General features: G+C 40.7%; 1 long non-coding RNA gene across 1 annotated transcript in view; it reads left to right on the plus strand.

The window, feature by feature from the left end:
• The first annotated feature begins 9,372 nt into the window (after nt 1-9,372).
• Nucleotides 9,373-19,608, plus strand: part of LOC140195988 (uncharacterized) — a 36,064-nt gene continuing 25,828 nt past the window's right edge. The window contains exon 1 of the long non-coding RNA XR_011885589.1: nt 9,373-10,101. This is a non-coding gene — a long non-coding RNA (uncharacterized lncRNA). The remainder of the gene's footprint in view (nt 10,102-19,608) is intronic.

Consider the following 19,608-nt stretch of genomic DNA (forward strand, 5'->3'; position numbering starts at 1 on the left):
ATCAAACCATGGTCAGACCAAACATCAGAATGCAGAAGTAACGTGATCTAAGTGACTTTGACCGTGAAGTGATTTTTGGTGGTTTGAGTATCCCAGAAGCTGCTGATCTCCTGGGATTTTCACACACAACAGTCTCTGGAGTTTACAGAGAGTGGTACAAAAACAAACAAAAAAAAAACAGCCAGTGAGCAGCAGTTCTGTGGGTGAAAATGCCCTGTTAATGAGAGAGGTCAGAGGAGAATGGCCAGAGATGACAGGAAGGCAACATTAACTCAGATATTCACATGTTATAACAGAACAGCATCTCTAACTGTACAACACACCAGATCTTGAAGCGGATGGGCTACAGCAGGAGAAGACCACAAACATACACTCAATGGCCACTTGATCAGATGCAGGAGGTGTCTGATAAAGTGGCCACCAAGCGTATGTTTGTGTTTATATATTCATGCATTTGTATGTGTTTGTATGTGTTTGTGTGTGTTGCATGTGTACATGCTGTCTTTCAGGAATGTCTGTGTGCCTGCATGTCTGTATGGGTTTTACCTGTTCTTATACAGTATGTGTGGATGAGTGCTCATGTGTATGCACGTACGTGTGTGTGGATGTGTACATTTTTATGTGTCTGTGTCTGTGTGTCAGTGGGATGAAGGACTGGGCCCGTTTATTCATTTCTATAGATGCTGCCTGACCCACTGAGCATTTTGTGTGTGTGTGTTGCTCTGGATTTCCAGTATCTGAAGAATCTGCGTGTGTGTGTGTGTGTGTGTGTGTGCGCGCGCACATGCGCGTACGTATGTATGGGGCATCTGTTAGGCACTTAATGCATATGGCTCTCCAATCACACATGTGGATGGACTAATGAAACAGACTGCACATAGCAATGAAATTTAAAACATGTAAAGTTATACATTTTAGTAGGAATACTAGAGAGGAAGTGTCATCTAGATGATACAATTTTAAAGGGGTTCAGAGAAGAGTCCTTGGATTCTATCTACATGAATCTATGAGGGCAAGCAGAGAAGGCTCTTAGGAAGTATTGAATCCTTGGCTTTATTCCTGCATGAATCATGCACTGAAAAAATAAGGTCAATAAAACATTAAGCTCTACCCTTATGTTTTATCCTGGACACCAGATAAGCCTTAGCAAAGGTGCAGAGGAACATTATTAGAATTACAAGCCATGGAGTATTTCAGATGCCTGAGACTGAGGGTTATCCTAAAAGCAGAGAAGTGAGATTTGATATGTGATCTTGTGGAATAACCAAGAAAAATCTATTTCCAGATGTCAAAAAAAGATTACTAATTAAAAATAAAGTGGCAAAGGAGCCAGAGCAAACTAGAAAAAAGAGCAAATTTTACCCACTTTGAATGTACTACTTGAAAGTAGTTGAGAAGTGAAACAGATACACACCCAAAGAGATGGGGCTGCATTGCTTTGGTAAAAAAAAAGTCAAAGGGGTGGATGCTGCCTGATAACTCTATCCAAGGGCTGATGATGACGATGGATCGAAAAACTTCATTCTGCACAGCCTCTCTCACTGATGCTTCAATTCTAACTCCGCTTATGAGCTCACACTACCGTACAAATAATTTCCAAGTTACACAGTGGCTTAAAACACTAGACATTTCTGATTGTTTAGTGCTGTCATCTTTGGTATAGGACTTTGCTATCATGCCAAACCCCAACCCATAATTAGCAGCACAGAGACACATCTAGTAGACACACTGCCTCATTGGTCTGGCAGGCCACGTTTATCCTTACCTTGGGTGCTGTATGTGTGGTGTTTGCATTTTCTCCAAAAGATGACACAGTTTTTCTCTGGCTGCTCTAGTTTGTTCCCACATCCCAAACATAGAAACATAGAAACATAGAAAATAGGTGCAGGAGTAGGCCATTCGGCCCTTTGAGCCTGCACAGCCATTCAGTATGATCATGGCTGATCATCCAACTCAGAACCCTGTACCAGCCTTCCCTCCATACCCCCTGATCCCTTTAGCCACAAGGGCCATATCTAACTCCCTCTTAAATATAGCCAATGAACTGGCCTCAACTGTTTCCTGTGGCAGAGAATTCCACAGATTCACCACTCTCTGTGTGAAGAAGTTTTTCCTAATCTCGGTCCTAAAAGGCTTCCCCTTTATCCTCAAACTGTGACCCCTCGTTCTGGACTTCCCCAACATTATGGGTTGACATATTAATTGGTCACTGTAAATTGCACTTAGTTTAAAGAGCAGGAGGGATGTTCAGGAGAATATAATGGAATATAATTGGTATGAATGAGTGGTTGATGGTCAACAAAGAGTTGCTAGGTTGTACCTTGTTATTACTTTTCTATTGCACTGAACAAGGATCTAGTGCTTTTCCAGTGTATATGATGAATACACCCTTCTTGGGCATCCAGCCAGGTACAGGTATCAATTTTAACTGATACTTTGATGACAAACTCTGCCATCTTCATCAGGGATGATGCCTGAGCACATCCAGTCTGGTGGTATATAAACCCCAGTTGTCCGTCCCTCCTGATTGGTTAGTCCTCATCCTATTAGGTTTCCACTCTCCCACCTTGTTTACAATCCAATTCCAGTTCTTACTTAGAGCGAGACCATTATCTTTGTTAAAATTCTTTTTCTCTAGTTTTATTTCAATGGCTTCCTTCACCAGGTGGTCCCAAAACCCATTGGCGTGGCATAGTAGTTTTGTGCCGTCGTAGTCAATCTGATGGCCATTGCGAATGCAGTATTCTGCCACTACCGACCTCTCCAGGTAACCCAAATGGACAGTAGTTGGTAATCTTTGCTTCACGTTCAGTGAGTTACTTTCAACTTCTCTGCTTTCTCACATGTCACAGTAGATATTGAACCTACAGTTTTCAAAGGCGTGAGTGCTGTTATTGAGCCAAGGCCGAAGTTCACAGGATAGAACTATTACAGTGCAGGATCCAAAAACAAATGTACTAAAGATATCAAACAATTTCCAGATCAGTTGACATATGGGTCTGCCTGTAGATACTGGCTTTTTCATTTAAAATGACAAAAAGATACTGGCAAACAGCCTGAGCTGTAAGAGACAGAAGGCTAATAATTTCCAGTGAGAGTTGAAGCAATTATGTAGAGCAGAGTATAACAATAAACAATTGCAGAGAACGATGTGCTCCTACTTTAAGTAGGCCAGTTGAAGTGAGGCAGTGAGTTAGCCCAGCATTGTTGTGGCAACTTGGAGTACATCCTCAAAACAGCCACACAACCAAAGAGTCACAGAGAGTTGGCCTGCCCAGGCTGCTACAGACCAGAAGTACTCAAGAAAAGTAAAGTAAGGAGAAATTCCGCAAGCATTCATTGATTTGGTGCAATAAGGTGGATCTGTTTTTAGCTTAGCTAGAACATCTGGAATTTACTTCAATATATTCATTCACTGAATGTCAGTATTTTCATGAAATGAGTAAGATGGCTGCTGTGATGTCTACAACCACACAGAGCACTGTCCTGGTTGAGACAGTGAATTTCCTTTTCTGCTGTATATTCATTGACCAGATAGCTGGGTTGAACCTCTCAACAATATGATAAGAAACAGAAGCTGGAAAAGGCCACTCACCATCCTTGTGCCATTTAATAAGACCACAGCTATAGTCTCAGTATTATTTTCCTACTCCAACTCCATATCCTTCGATTCCCTCAGCCCAGACAGATACCGTTGCTTAAGCATTTTTTTACGTAAACTTATTTGATTACTTGTATTTAGTCATCATAATTACAGCACAGAAACAGGCCCTTTAGCCCATCTAGTCCATGCTGAACTATTAATCTGCCCAATTCCATTGACCTGCACCCAGAGAATAGCCTTCCATGTCCTTCTGTTCCATGTACTTATCCAAATTTCTCTTGTGTTCAAATTGAACCCATATCCACCACTTCCACTGACAGCTCATTCCACACTCTCACCCCTCTGAGTGAAGAAGTTCCCCTCACGCTCCTCTTAATCATTTCACCTTTCACCCTTAACCCAATGGTTCAATAGGTCAATATAATGTCAGAGAAAGTATACAGTATGCAACCTGAAGTCCTTACACTTCACAGACATCCATGAAACGGAGGGAGAATGAATGATAAAAAGCCCCTACCTCCTCCCATGCACAAGCAGCAGGTAAGCATCGAACCGGCCCCCACTGGTTCCAGCAAAAAGCATCACTGCTCCCTCCATCACCCATCATGCAGGCAATAGCAAGCCCCAAAGTACCATGATCTATAGTCCATCAAAAACTACTGTTCACGGCAACAGCTTGGCATCTCAACAGGCCTTCTCTCTCATTAACAAGGGGGAGAGAGGTATTACTCCTGCCACAGTGAGAGAGGAGGCCAACAGCTCGCTGTTTGATGTTGCAGTCTTCAAAATTGCTTATTTCGACTTCCCCAGACTCAAGAAATAGCAAGAGAGAGAGAGATTCCTCTGACTCTAACCTATTCAACAAATGCTTAGAACTCAGTTCCTCATGTCCTGGCAACATCCTTGTAAGTTTTGTCTGCACACTTTCAATCTTATTGATATCCTTCCTGTTGGTAGGTAATCACAACTGCACAAATACTCCAAATTAGGCCTCACAATTTCAATTTATGACTGATACAATTTTAACATAACATCCCAAATCCTGTACTCAGTGCTTTGATTTATGAAGGCCAATGGGCCAAAAGCTCTCTTTATAACCTTATCTACCCATGATGCCACTTTCAAGGAATTTAAACTCTGGCTGCTGTGGAGAAATCTCTGGATCAATAGATCAACTTCTATCACCCTGACATGGATTTGTTTCCATCATCTATGCATTCAGTTTCAATGACTTTACAACTAGTGTTCTCAATATGTATTACTTACTTATTTTTTTTATTATTTTGATTTTTATTCATTTTTGTATTTGCACAATTTGTTATTTTTTTGTTGTTTGTCCAGCTTTGCTGTGTGTAGTTTTTCATTGATCCTATTGTGTTTCTTTGTATAAACTATGAATGCACATAAGAAATTAGTCTCAGGGTTGTATATGGTGGCCTACAGTATATATTCTTTGACAATAAACTTTGAACTTTAGGTCCAGCCCAATAATTAAGCTACTAAAACCATCAAACTCAGTATTTCAGCAAACTGCAGACTTGTTAGGATTCAAAACGTGCCCATTATGCCAAGTTGTACATCAATAAGTAAATAAGGAAAGCAAATCCAATGCTTCCTGCACTGGTAAAGCAATTAGAAATGAAGATGTGCCACTTCATGCTTTCAAAAATTCTCTTCAGCAATTTGAAGGGGTAATATTCTGGATTTGTGTAAGAAAGCGCATAGCAGAATTCTAAGATCATTAAGTAGCCTGGCGGTGGTTAGCTGCAATTATTTTCTTTTCTTTTATATTTCACACCTTTTGCTTTACTGTTCCATGTGTTTCAGAAAGTGTCCTGGTGATGCATCGGATTAAAATCACTCAGCTGAGTGTCTGTTCCATCTGATGAGCTGACTGGATTTCACAGAGTGGCTAGAACAAGGGAAAGCTTATTGAACAAGGACAGCCATTGCTTTTCATCATACAATTATAAGCCATTATAAGACTGAAAGAAGCTGCAGAAGATCGTGAACATGGCGCAGCACATCACACAAACCAATCTTCTGTCCTTGGACTCACTTTACACTGCATGCTGTTGGAGCAGCGCCACCGGGATAATCAAGGACACGACCCACCTAGCCAACACACTTTTTGTCCCCCTTCCCTCCGGGAGAAGGCTCAGGAGCTTGAAGACTTGTACGGCCGGATTTGGGAACAGCTTCTTTCCAACTGTTATAAGACTGCTGAACAGATCCTGACCCGGATCTGGTCCGTACCCTCCAAATATCCAGACCTGCCTCTCGGTTCTTTTGCACTACCTTACTTTCCATTTTTCTATTTTCTATTTATGATTTATGATTTACATTTTAAATATTTACTAATTTTTACTATTTTTAATATTTAATATTTGTAATCCAGGGAGTGGGAAGCACAGAATTAAATATCGCTGTGATGATTGTACATTCTAGTATCAATTGTTTGGCGACAATAAAGTATAAAGTATAAAGAAGGAAGTGATTGCGGGAAGAGTGGTAATGTTCAGCAGATATAGGTGGGTAGGTGGATGCCTTATGTCCTTTCAATACATGCGCCCTTTCAGTAACAAAGAAGGAGCACTCCACATGTGTGGCACAAAGAAGGAGCATTCCACCTGTATGGCATGTGAGACAGAGAAAAAGCACCTTGAGCTGTGCAGACTTGGAAACTGACCCACTTTTAAGCTGAGTTCTCAAATTCAAGTGAAGTCCAGTCCATTGTCATGTTCACAGGTACTGTATGTTGAGGTACAGGAATATTGGAAAACTTACCTGCAGGAGCATCACAAGGGATAAGCATGAACAAACACACAAAATGGACATTATAGAAAATTTATATAGAAATTATACTTAATTATATTGAAGTTCTATAAAATTTTAGTGAGAACAAATCTGGAGGATTGTGTGCAGTTCTAGATACACACACCCACGGAAAAGATATCAATAAGAATGAATATTTACAAGGATGCTGCTGGGATTTGGGGAAAGGTTAGCACTTTTTTTACTGGAGCATAGGAAATTTAACAGAGGTACATAAAATTATGAGGGTTATAGATAGGGTAAATTCAAGCAGGTTTTTTCCACTGGGGATGGGTGAGACTATAACCAGAGGTCATAGGTTAAGGGTGAAAGGTGAAAATTTTAGGGGGAACATGGGGGAGAACTTCTTCACTCAGAGGCTGATGCAAGTGTGGAATGAACTGCCACTGGAAGTGCTGGATGTGGGTTTGATTGCAACATTTAAGAGAAGTTTGGATAAGTACTTGGATGGAGGGGCATGAAAAGCAGTTCGAGTGCAAGTCAATGGGACTAGAGAAAGTATCAGTTGGGCATAGACTAGATGGCCTGTTTCTATGCTGTGGTACTCGATGACTGTGACTTTTTGACTCCATGATTAATGATATCATACAGTGAAAAAAATTTGTAAAATCCAGACCTTTGAGCAAAACTGAAAAAAAGGGGCACAATCAAAGACAAGTTCATGGCAGAGCAAGAGATGGTCCATAGTGTTCCATTCCTGAGGTAGGTTTACAGTTGTTCAGGTCAGTTCAAGAACCTGATTGTTAGAGAGAACTAGCTGTTCTTAAACCTCATGATGATAGTAGCAAGAAGTTGTTGTGACCTGAGTGGGGTGGGGGTGGGGAGGCTTGATGATAGATGCCACCTTCTTAAGGCAGCGCCTCCTGGCTCCCTTACTTAAGGAATCAGTGACTTGCAATCAATGACTTTGCGAGCAGTCATAAGTCTAGTCATTATGAGGCAAGCTGTTAAACAGGTCTCATTACTGTGTTAGCTTCTCCTTCATGTGCTGACAGAGTTACCTGTCTTCAGTGAGCAGCGGCACCCTTCTTTCAGAATCAGCTTTAATATCATCGGCATATGTTGTGAAATTTGTTGTCTTATAGCACTGGTACATTGCAATACATAATAATAACTATAGATAAATTACAGTAAGAAATATTTTTAATTAAACGAGTAGTGCAAAAATAAGTAAAAATATTGAAGTGGTGTTCATGGGTTTATTGTCCTTTCAGAAATCTGAAGGCAGAGGGAAAGAAGCTGCTCCTGCACCTTCTCCTGGATGGTAGCAATGAGAAAAGGGCATGTCCTTGGTGATGGTAGCAATGAGAAAAGGGCATGTCCTCGGTGATGGTAGCAATGAGAAAAGGGCATGTCCTCAGTGATGGTAGCAATGAGAAAAGGGCATGTCCTCAGTGATGGTAGCAATGAGAAAAGGGCATGTCCTCAGTGATGGTAGCAATGAGAAAAGGGCATGTCCTCGGTGATGGTAGCAATGAGAAAAGGGCATGTCCTCAGTGATGGTAGCAATGAGAAAAGGGCATGTCCTCGGTGATGGGGGTTCTTAATGATGGATGTTGCCTTTTTGAGACGATGCCTTTTGAAGAAATCCTCGGTGCTGGAGAGGTGAGTGCCCATGATAGAACTGACTGAACTTGTAATTTTCTGCGGCTTTTTCCAATCCTGTGCACTGGCTGCTCCATACCAGATGGTGATGCAACCAGTTAGAATATTCTCCACAGTACATCTGTAGGAATTTGTGAATCTTTGGTTATATACCATGTCTTCTCAAACTCCTAATGAGATGTAGCTGCTGTTGTACCTTCTTTGTAATTGTATTAGTATGTAATTACAAAGGATAGATCTTCAAAAATGCTGACACCCAGGAATTTGAAACTGTTCACCCTTTCCACTGTTGATCCCTCCATAAGGACTGGTGTGTGTTCCCTCAACTTCCCCTTCCTGAAGACCACAATCAATTCCTTGGTCTTATTGACGTTGAGTGCAAGTTTGTTGTTATGACACCACTCAACCAGCTGATCTATCTCACTCTTGTATGCCTCCTCATCATTATCTGAAATTCTGCCAACATTAGTTGTTTCATCGTGAAACTTATAGATGACTTTTGAGCTATGCCTGGTGACACAGTCACGGGTGTAGAGAGAGTAGAGCAGTAGGCTAAGTAAGCATCCTTGAAGTGTGCCAGAGTTGATTGTCAGCAAGGAAGAAATGTTGTTTCCAAGTGCATTAACAGTGGTCTCCCGAAGAGGAAGTCAAGGATCCAGTTGCAGAGAGAAGTACACAGATCCAGGTTTGGGAGCTTGTTGATTTGTGCTGAGTGTGTGGTGTTCTGTAGTAACATCAGCCAGCTTCGCACTGAAAGACATTTCCAACACTTTTTAAAGTGATTAACTCATTAGAGGCTCTGTCTACTGTGTGGTCCATTGGCTTTTCTCAGAGGATACATTTAGGAAATCTATTCCATTTTTTTTTCAGAAAATTATTGTGGCGACAAGACTCTATTCCAAAAGAGTCAGCTGGAGGCACTGGTGAGTTCTTCTGACCTGCTGACCAAGAATGAATGGCAAATGATCCATCTCACTGTTCCTCTTGTGAAAGAAATTAAATACAGTTGTAGGCAGCATCTTTTGGTTTTTCTCTTGACATCATTCACTTTGGAATGTGCATTGTTCATTCCTTTTCCTGATTTGAATCACGTCTAACGTACAGTTCTAGCCTGCAGCCATAAACGACAGCTTTTAACTGAAACCAATGGTTAAACTTAAATGCATGGTTTTATTATCTTTGGTTTTTAAACCTTTTAATGTGTAACTTTGCCTTAGGTTATATTCTGTAGAGAACTGAATAATCAGCAAACATCCTTAAATTTGAATCGAAGTATGTAGTATTTGATTAGCTGGTAAATTGTGCAAGCAGCTCACCCTGTGTGAAGCTGGCAAGACCACTAAGAAGAGGTAGCTTAGACCAAATGCAGGTACTTTAATGAGCTGGAAGGAGAGTCACTGACAGCACTTAAGAGGTGTCTAGACAAGCACCTGAATCACCTCAGCATAGAAGGCTACGGGCCAAGTTCTGGGAGATGGGATGAACAGAAAAGTGTGACCACTGGTGGACAAACAATGCAAGTTGAATGACCTGTTTCCATGCTGCGTGATTCAGTGACTCAAAGGATGCAGGAAAGTAGGCCCAGATTTCACTGCCACGTATCCTGAAAGTACAAGAGTATAAAATATAGGAGAATGTGTCGATCAAGCAAACACAAGAGACTGCCGATGCTGGAATCTGGAGCAACATACAATCTTCTGGACAGAATCAGCATCAATGGGAGGGAGGTAACAGCAGACATTTTGGGCTGAAACCCTGCATCAGGTCTGAGAATAGACCCTGCAGCCCATTTCAATAAGATCATTGCTAATTCTCATTGTCAAGTTCATGTTCCTGCCTGATTCCCACATCTTTTTATTCCTTTGAAGTCCGAAAATTTATCAGGCTCAGTTTTGAATATTATCATTCACCAAGCCTGTGGAGGTAATAATTGGCAACACTCAGGATGAAGACGCCTTTGCTCATCTACAGCTGCAGCTTCTTTTTATCGAATTGTGGTGTATATGGATTTCAGCAAGGCATTTGATAAGGTACTCCATGCAAGGCTGATTGAGAAGGTAAGGAGGTATGGGATTCAAGGGGTCATTGCTTTGTGGATCCAGAACTGGTATGCCCACAGAAGGCAGAGTGGTTGTAGATGGGTCATATTTTGCATAGAGGTCACCGACCTCAGTAGTGTGCCTCAGGGATCTATTCTGTGACCCCTACTCTTTGTGATTTTTATAAATGACCTGGATGAGGAAGTGGAGGGATGGATTAGTAATTTTGCTGATGACACAAAGGTTGGGGGTGTTGTGGATAGTGTGGAGGGCTGTCAGAAGTTATAGCGGGACATTGATAGAATGCAAAACTGGGCTGAGAAGTAGCAGATGGAGTTCAACCCAGATAATGTGAGGTGGTTCATTCTAGTAGGTCAAATATGATGGCAGAATATAATATTAATGGTAAGACGCATGGCAGTGTGGAGGATCAGAGAGATCTTGGGGTCAAAGTCCATAGGACACTCAAAGCTGCTGCGCAGGTTGACTCTATGGTTAAGAAGGCATACGGTGCATTGGCTTTCATCAATCGTGGAATTGAGTTTTAGAGCGGAGAGGTAATGTTGCAGCTACATAGGACCCGGTCAGAGTACTGTGCTCAGTTCTGGTTGCCTCACTATAGGATGTGGGAATCATAGAAAGGGTGCAGAGGAAATTTACAAGGATGATGCCTGGATTGGGGAGCATGCCTTTTGAGAATAGGCTGAGTGAACTCAGTCTTTTCTTCTTGGAGTGACAGAGGATGAGAGGTGACCTGATAGAGGCGTTTAAGATGATGAGAGGCATTGATCATGTGGATAATCAGAGGCTTTTTCCCAGGGCTGAAATGGCTCGCACGAAAGGGCACAGTTTTAAGATGCTTGGAAGTAGGTACAGAGGAGATGTCAGGGGCAAGTTTTTTTACGCAGAGAGTGGTGAGAGTGTGGAATGGGCTGCCAGTGATGGTGGTGGAGGTTTAAAAGACTCCTGGATAGGTACATGGAGCTTAGAGAAATAGAGGACTATGGGTAACCCCAGGCAATTTCTAAGGTAAGGACATGTTCAACACAGCTTTGTGGGCCAATGAGCCTGTATTGTGCTGTAGGTTTTCTATGTTTCTATGTTTTTTTCCCCATGTTTACTTGATTTTTGGGGGAAGGAATCAAAATACTGCAGATGCTGGAAATCTGAAATAAAATCAGAAGAGATGTGAAATATTTAGCAGAACAAGGAACACTAAGGGTGGAAAGCAGGAAGTAATTAGTGAAATTAAACATCTCCTTTAATGCTTCTGACCTTCAACTTGTCATAGAACCTCTTTTATTTTCCTTCATCTTCCCTTCACCCCTCCTACACACATTCTCTCAGTATATCAATGTTATTAAGGGTTCTACCATTAACTTTATAGCTTATCCTCTGTATACCTTATCCTTTCATTTTGCCTCCCAAAACACAATACCTCACACTTGCCTGGATTAAACTCCATCTGTCACTACTCTGCCCATATCCAGAACTGATCTATATCCCACTCTACTCTTTGATAGTATTTTACACTCTATACAACTCCACCAATCTTGATGTCATACACAACTTTGCTAATCAACCATCTACATTTTCAACCAAGTCATTGCTATAAATCAGAAGGTATCAAAGCTCCCTTTGACTTTTATGACGGAGGATTGGACGCGGATTCTAAAGCTGGTTAACTCTTTGATTTGTGCTAGTCATTCACTGATTCAATTTAAAATTGTACGTCGTTACCATTTGATGAAGGAGAGACTGTCTAAAATATTTCCTAATGTTGATAGTTATTGTGATAGATGTAAAACTGAGATAGCTACACTAACACACATGTTTTGGTCTTGTTCTATATTGGAACAGTTCTGGAAGTCAGTTTTTTCGACAATTTCTAAAGCACTTAAAATTAATTTACAACCTAACAAATTAACTGTGCTTTTTGGAATAATTCCTCAAAATATCCATGGTATCTCTGTGTCTGACCAACATGCATTTGTTACATTGATAGCTAGGAGGGCCATTTTGTTGAAGCAGAAGGATACGTCAGCTCCCACTTTGTCACAATGGTTCTCTCAAGTGACGCTGTGTCTTAGTTTGGAGAAATTAGAAGTCGAACCTTTGAACCTTTATTTGATTTTCAGAAAAGATGGGGTTCAATTGCTCGTTATTATCATTTGAGTTAATTGACAGATTTCCTCCACGATCTAATTGTAAATTTTTGGTATATTTCTTTTTCTTGCTGGTGGTTTGATGTTTATCTTTAGAAGCTTTTTGTATGACGCATGGCTCCGGGGTTGTACACCTAATGGCTTTTTTCCTTCACTTTTTCTGCTTAGTAGGGTTTTTTTATTATCACCAAAATTTTTCAATCTTTAAAATAATGTTTTCTTTCCTTGAGACATTGTAAGTGTTGCTTACTTCAATGTACTCGTGTTATTTTTGAATAATATAATAATAATAAAAAGATTTAACTCAAAGCTCCCAGCACTGATCTTTTCAGGCACTACTGGTATAGATCTCCAGCCAGAATAACAGCCTTCCACCCCTCTCTTCTACTGGCAAGCCATTTCTGACTCCAAACTTGCATTCATCCCGAATTTCATACACCTTTATCTTCAAAAACAACCTGCTGTAAACCTATCATCTGATGAAATGTCTTACTATTGTCCAAGTAGATAACAGCCACAGCCTTACCTTCAACAAGCCCCTTTGTCACCTAATAACAAAACTCGTTCAAGATGTAAGGTATGACCTGCCCTGCACAAAGTCATGCTGACAGTCACTATGCAGGTGATGCTCTTCCAAATGTGCATAAATCTTATCCTTTAGTATCCAGTTTTGCTGACCTGAGTTCCGGGTTCTGCTTTGTGACAGGTGGCTGCCTTTCTGTTTTAACACTCTAACTCTGATACAGCTGAGAGGTTTACTGGCTGGTTTAAAACTCAAACCAGGTGTGATGTGTTCTGAGTCACATTAAATCCAAGCTGTGTGAGTCATACAGAATCAAATAACAGTCCAATAGTTTTGTAGATATCATTACTCAAACTTCTTTTGAATTCCACATTATTAATTACAACAAAATTTCACAGCTACTATGATGGGATTTGAACTCATTTCTCTGGATTGTTGGCCCAGGCCTCTTAATTGCCCACTAGTAACATTTTTGTCACCATTTTAATTTCATTTGTCACTTTCCTGAATCTTGTAACTTTAGTACATTATCAAGGCATCAATTATCAATGGTCCCCCCGCTTTACGAATGCTCGCTTTACGAAACCTCACTGTTACGAAAGACCTACATTAGTTCCCTGTTTTCGCTAACAGAAGGTGTTTTCACTGTTACAAAGAAAGGCAGTGCGCGATAAAAGCTGCACGCACCCCGAGCAGCCAAGCTCCTCCCCCAGATTTGGAACTGTATTCTTGCCGGCATTGCTTAAACACGTGCCTGTGAGCAGCCATTTGGAAGATGAGTTCTAAGGTATCGGAAAAACCTAAAAGAGCTCATAAGGGTGTTACACTTAGCATAAAACTAGACATAATTAAGAGTTTTGATCATGGTGAACGAAGTAAGGACAAAGTGAGCTTGGCTTGTGGAAGCTGACAAAGATGATGTTGAAGAGGTTTTGGCATCCCATGACCAAGAACTGATAGATGAAGAGCTGATACAATTGGAAAAGGAAAGGATTACAATTGAAACCGAATGCAGTAGCGAACGGACCAAAAGTGGAACTGAATGTGAAGCAACTGCGTGAGATTTTCGCTGCAATGATAAAGTAATTTTGAAAGGGTACATCGGTTTAGGGCATATTTGCAGGATGGTTTGAGTGCTTACGAAGAACTGTATGATCTAAAAATGTGCGAGGCTAAGCAGTCAAGCAAGCCTTCCATATCAGCCACAGCAGATGACAAACCTTGACCTTGGACATCGAGGCAGGCAGACATAGAAGAAGATGACCTGCCTGCCCTGATGGAAACAGATGACGATGAGATGACACCCCAGTGTCCCACCACCCCAATCCCCAGGCCACGGACAGGTACCAATCCGCGAAGAATGCAGCGGTAGCTGGGACGCACCCAGCACATCTTTAAGAAAAAAGCCGAAATAAACAAGCTAATTAGTTAGGTGCCGCCCGGCATGTAAATGTCGGCCCAGATCAGAGGCGATTGCCAATTGCGTTGCCTCTGATCTGGGCCGACATTTACGTGCCGGGCGGCACCTAATTAATTAGCTTGTTTGTTTCGGCTTTTTTCTTAAAGATGTGCTGGGTGCATTCTGGCCACTGCTGTACCACAGCACACTTCGCAGATTGGTATCAGTTCGCTGCCCGGAGGGTGGGGGCCACTGCACCACCCTACCACCCCACCTCCGACGACTCAGCCTAACACACCATCATCAGTGTGCTCAATGTCTTCCCAATTCCCGTAAGTGATACTACACTGTACATACATTATTTCTACTTTACATCAGCTGTGTATTTTTATGAGTTATTTGGTATGATTTGGCAGCTTCATAGCTTAAAGGTTACTGGAGAGCGCTTGCGCCGTGTTTTTGCCGACGACGCTTGTGCCATGTTTCTGCCGAAAGCGCTTGCGTGAGATTTTTGCTACGGAGAACAGTGCGGCAATGATTGTGATAAAGTATTTCTACTTTATATAGGCTGTATATTCATTATATCAATCCTGCTTTTACTATATGTTGCTGTTATTTTAGGTTTTATGTGTAATTTGGCATGATTTGGTAGGTTATTTTTGGGTCTGCGAACGCTCACAAATTTTTCCCATATAAATTAATGGTAATTGCTTCTTAGCTTTAGGACATTCCAGCTTATGAACCGTTTCATAGGAATGCTCTACCTTCGGATGGCGGGGGAAACCTGGTACCTTTTTCCCACGGAAGCCCAGATGTAGACTATAGGATTTATACTACTGTAGGTATTCACTTCCCTTAATTTCTCCAGTCTTTTTACACCACTCAGAGTGAGATCCTTATGGTCTCCTTTTTGCATCCTCTGCTGTAAAATCAATGACAAAACTTTTGTTAAATACCCCAGCTATCTCATTATTTCCCATAATGATCTCTTTTGCCTCTGCTACTCAGGGCTCCATGTTTCCTTGGGAGTGAAGATCATAAACACGAGAAAGTCTGCAGAGGGGATGAGCTAAAGATGGTGCCAGAGGTTTTTGCAGTCCTGGGCGATTTCTTCCAGTCAGTCCATGAAACAGTTTGAAACTCCTCTTCTCACATCTCTTGTTTCCTTTACAAGGTGGCTGGGGTCCCGTCAGCATCTGTGATCCACAGCTGTGCTAAAACAATATTCTTCACAAGCAGTGGGCTCTCGCTCTCAGAACTCACCGGGTGGCCTGGCATCTCAGTATATCCAGGAGCCTGGAAGATGTGCACCTTCAGAGTGTGGGCCTGTGGGCAACCCATTGGGCACAGCTATAGAAGGCCTCTGCTCTAGAACGATCTCTCTCTCTCTCTCTCTCTCGATAGTGAGTGAGAGTCTGCTGGCTGATGAGTCGGTCGGGGGGAACTCGAATAAGTGATGCTGCAGGTTGTAACACTGAAACAGCGAGCTGTTATCTCCCTCTCGCAGTGGCAGGAGCAATATCTCTCTGTCCCTTGCTAGTGAGAAAGAGGGCTTTTCTGAGATGTTGAAGCTTTGGAATGGACAGTAGCTTTTGATGCATTCTAGATCATGACCCCTGAGGGCTTTGCTTTTACTTATAAGTGGGTGGTGGGGCTGATGTTTTTACTGGAGCAAGTGGGGGGGGGTGGAGAGGAAGGGCTTTGGGTTCTAACGTTTTCTGTCAGTCATTCTTTTGGGTTTCTTTCTCTCTGTTTCATGGACGTCTGTGAAGAGTAAGGATTTCAGGTTGTATACATTCTATGATATTAAGTTGAGCCACTGAAAATCCAGAGCAACACATACAAAGTGCTGGAGGAACACAGCAGGTCAGGCAACATCTATGGAAATGAATAGATAGTTGGCATTTCCATCTGAGACCCTTATTGAGGGCAGCTGCTGGATCTGCTAGAGGAACTCAGCAAGCCAATGCTGAAATGAAGCCTGAGTGTACAATTCTTTTCCACTCACCGATACTAATTCACCCATTGAATTCCTCCAGCAGATTGCGTGTTGCTCCACATTTCCATTGCTACTGGGTTCCTTTTTGTAGAAGTTTTGTGTCTAGTTAACTTAGTCTCAATTTCATCCCAAACTTTATCAGCCTTTTATCATTTCTGTTGATTGCAAAATCTGTGTCAACTTCAAATTGACTGCAAAGTCTAACAAACTGCAGAGCTTTCTTTTCAAAGTAAGACTGTTCTCGAACACAGAAGGAACAATTTCCCATAAAAGGTTTTATAGCAAAACAGTACAGATGTTTAAAAAACTATCTCATTCAATGTCTTTGATTGTTAACCTATTGTAATGTTGTCTAATCCAATCCTTCATTCTACTAACTTTGTACTTTTCAAACAATATTTGAACCTATCCAGTTAGTTGTATTCAAGTTAAAACTCTCATTTCAGACTGAAACAAGGTTCAAGAACAGCTACTACCCCTAAACCATCAGGCTCTTGATCAAAAGAAGAGAACTACACCCATCTACTGAAATATTCCCATGACAAGCGATCTCACATTAAGGACTCTTTATCATGTTACAGTATTTCATGCTCTCATTATCTATTGCTATTTATTTATATTTGCATTTGTACAGTTTGTTGTCTTCTAAGCTCTTGCTCTTTCATTGATCCTGTTTACAACTACCATTCTATAGATTTGCTGAGTATGCCTGCAGGAAAAAGAATCTCAGGGTTGTATGTGGTAACATGTATGTACTCTGATAATAAATTTTACTTTGAAACTTTGAAGCTTTGAAATACAATTCACCTGAATTTGATGTAAAATTCAAACAGACTCTGATCATTTCTACAGATGATCACTCTCTGTATGATTGTTACTTAGTCTTGTGTTATGGCATAAGCATAAATCTACAGTACTTTATCGACTTTTCAGCTGTATGGCATAATTACTTTTGGAAACTTATTTCAATGCATCTGTGAGGCTCAAGCTGCAAATTACTTCTGCCAGCTTCATCTGCCCGGTCTACATGAAGCCTTCATAATTATTATATTTGCTGTCTTATGAGCTTTTTATGATTAATATTCTACACGATATTGTTTATAAGTTTTAACACATGCTGTAAATTACCAGTAGAAATGTTTATTGTTGTTGTCTCTCCTTCCCTCGAGGCAAACTGATTCTACTTCATGTTCTTCTGAGTTAAGGTTTCCACACGTCCATGCTGTTTGACCATAGGGTCATAGGGTCGTTTAGTCAAAGAGCACTGAAACATGACCATGTTGACCTTTTTTGCCCATCCACACTAATCCCATTTGCCCACTCTCCAGCCATGTTCTTGTCTATTTAAATACCTATCTATCGCTTAAACAATAATGATTGTCTCTATTCCAATATGTCCTCTGCCAGTGAATTCCTGATCTCGACTACAAGTATCCTGCAACATTTAATTCCCAAATTGGTTACCAACCAATCACATCTCCTGTTTTCATTCATTTACAGAATTGCTCCTTGAGAACCTGATGGTAAAAAAATGTGTGGCCAAAATGATATTTTTGTAGCTGATCTGGAGTCACATGCAGGCTAGACCAAAAAGGGACAGCAGAATTATTCTTCTAAGGGCATTTGTAAACTAAATGGGCTTTTACAGCAATTCTGTCAACCTAACTAAAATTCCGTATCACAACTTACAAAATTGCCATAGTAGCATTTGAACTCTGGCCTCTGGATAGTTAATCCAAGTCACTGATTTGGTGGTCAGTAATTTGACTACTTCCTCTGCACCACCATTGTAGCCTCAGTTATCTTTCCCTGTTTCCCTCAGATCAAATGCTTTGGTCATCTGCCTCCGAAAGTAATTCATTGTCAACTGTAAAGACATTAGTTGGGAGATCTGGTATGGACAGTGAGTTTCTTTCCTTCCCTGAAGGACAGTGTGAGCTAATTTGGTTTTAATACAGTAGTATTATAATCACCATTAAGTTACAGTTTATTCAAAATTTAATTGTTAAATAAAATTGGGAATTAAACTCATCTCTGAACCATCAGTCCAGGTTTCTATGTTGCTAGTCAAGCAGTGAAGCAGCACTATGTTTTTTTTGGCGTCATGTTTTTAATTATTCAGCTGTGCCTACTTTATGCATTCTGATAAAAAAGCTATAATTTTAAACTGATTTGCTCTCTCACCTTTTATCCATAGTATGCACCCTCTCTCATCATTCTTTTCATCTATCTCTCTCTCTCTTTCTCTCTTTCTCTTTCACTCACGCACACTCTCTCTGATGAGATGACAAACTTTGGACAGGTTGGTTGGCAATAGTGGGAGAGAGTGGGGAAGATCAAGGTCAGATTCTAGAGGTAACCTTAAGATGATGAATGAATTTGAATGAATATATAGGAGAAATAGTTTTCATTCACATGAGGGTTAGAACCAGAGGATTCAAATTTAAGCTAGTTGGCAAAAGAACAAAAGAGTATATGTAACAGAAGAGTCACACAAATGACAGAAATAATTCTTTGATATATTCCATGAATATTTGATTCATAAATATTGGTAGAAATCTCAGGTTCTTTGATTAGTGCCATAAAATCTTCTCTCTACCCAAGAGGATATGATAGATTGTACTATGTGAAAAAGAAATGGGAAACAAAGCCACACAAACTCCCAACTACAGTAAATACTGGTGCCTTTAATATATGAGGCCACTAATTTTTTCAATGCATCATTTGTGCTTGGCTTAGTAGAAATAACCACTGATAAATGCCTTAGTAGGTGCTTTGCACAGTATTTCATTCCATCGCTGTTTAATTTTGAGCATGTATAGCACAGTATAGTGTGCAGCAAATACAGCACACAACTTTCACACAGACACTGATGGTTTCTGCCTGCATCCTTTGATAGTATTAGCAATATTTTGGCTCTTGCACCCAGATCCATGAAATTTCTATGTTAATCCATTGCTTCTGAGGACCTGTTCTCCTGATTTGCATCAAGTTCCAAAGCCTTCAGGGGCACCCTTCAATTCACTGCTTTTCTTTATGTTTTGCATTGCCATTATCTCCTTGAAATGAAAGGGATTGTATCATAAAGACAATCCAAGAACAGAGAGTGCTGTGTAACAGATGTGATCTATCCCAGCATAAAGTGAAAGCAGCGTATTCCATCAACAATAACAAGAGCACTTGGTACCATCTACAAGCAATAATTGTGTACACCACAATTGTGATTAATTCTTAATAATTTTTCCATAAAGTTGATTGATATTTGATTTGCACCTATAATCCATTGAGGGAGCTGATAATCTCTCAGCATTTCCATGTGCTTCTTGTATTACAATATCTGTTTTAAAAAATTATGCCACTTTGCATCAGCTCAATTATTCAAAATAACGTAAGGAAAATGGGCAGAGATTCCAGGTGCAATCACTCAATATGACAATAG

The sequence above is a fragment of the Mobula birostris genome, chromosome 4 (assembly GCF_030028105.1).
Source record: "Mobula birostris isolate sMobBir1 chromosome 4, sMobBir1.hap1, whole genome shotgun sequence".
Lineage (NCBI taxonomy): Eukaryota > Metazoa > Chordata > Chondrichthyes > Myliobatiformes > Myliobatidae > Mobula > Mobula birostris.